Genomic DNA, 1239 nt, shown 5'->3' on the forward strand with positions numbered 1-1239 from the left:
ACACACACACAGACTCGGAGGAGCTGCGTTAGCTCTGGGTCTCTCTCCACCGTCCGTAGAGATTGTGTGAGCACAGAGTCTGACCTTCTGGTCAATGGAGACTTCCAACAGCATTTCCGTACTAACCATCTTCCCTGAGCGGGCAGTCCCAGTAGGCTGGAACAGTAAAACCAAGCCAGAGTTCACAAGAAGGTTAAATATTAACTGCTCATAGCACTCAGGGCCTGCCGGTCCCCACTGAAGCAGACGGCATGCCTCTGACTTTGCCGGGAATGGGGTCACGCGCCGTAACTACGCGTGTCTGACCAAGGGCATTGAAGAAAGTGGCTCTTGAGGTAAAAGAGTGTAAAAGACGATGTACACTACCTGCAACCGAAAACCAAAAATGACAACTTAGCATGCATTTGCAGCTGGTGCCTTGTATTAAAAAAACCCCAAAACACTCACAAAAACCAGCTACAACAAAAGTTCCCGAAACACCACAGCAGAAATACAACTTCGCTCTCACCTCCTTAGACTGGGAAATAGATTGCAAATTCTAATTTCTTCTGTCTGCCAAGTACCTTTCCAAAGCTCAACAAAGTTTCCCCCCACCGATCAAGTGTAATCCTAGAGACTATTTTCCTATTTCTTTTAGTTGCTAGAGTTTTAACATCAGATATTAAACCCCAACTTAGTATCTACCCAAATCTCTACATCCCACAGGCAATAAATTTAGTCCTTGATTTGCAGACTGCAACTAGGATTTCCTCAGCTCAATGTCCTACTCACTCACTCACAGCATCACCTGCTCTCTTTTACTGTCCTCTGGATCAAGCACTCGCCCCTACCTCTCTCTCCAAACACCATCCACAGGATGGGTTCAACTGTCTCAGTAGCCCGCCAGCTACCACACTCTGCATAGATGGGGGAAGGCAGGAAGAGCACCAAGATCAACCCACATCCCCCACGTCTGATGAGTACTGTAACCACCGAGCTAACACGGCAGCAGTCACGGCAGTGTCGCTAGCACCAGTGTGATTTTTAAATGAGGAATCCCTGCTTTATTATTTAAAAATAATCCATGAGGTTGGATTCCAACCATGAGAAGCAGGTTGTGAATCCCACAGCTTGTCTCTTACTGGCGTGGGTAAACCCTGGGAAGATGGAGTTTTTAATACAGACTTTCTTCCCATTTTTTTTCCACTGACTCCACAGGCAGATTTTAGTGGAGCCCCATCTGAGGTACGAAATATTCCC

Source organism: Eurypyga helias, unplaced genomic scaffold (genome assembly GCF_000690775.1).
Source record: "Eurypyga helias isolate BGI_N326 unplaced genomic scaffold, ASM69077v1 scaffold4371, whole genome shotgun sequence".
Lineage (NCBI taxonomy): Eukaryota > Metazoa > Chordata > Aves > Eurypygiformes > Eurypygidae > Eurypyga > Eurypyga helias.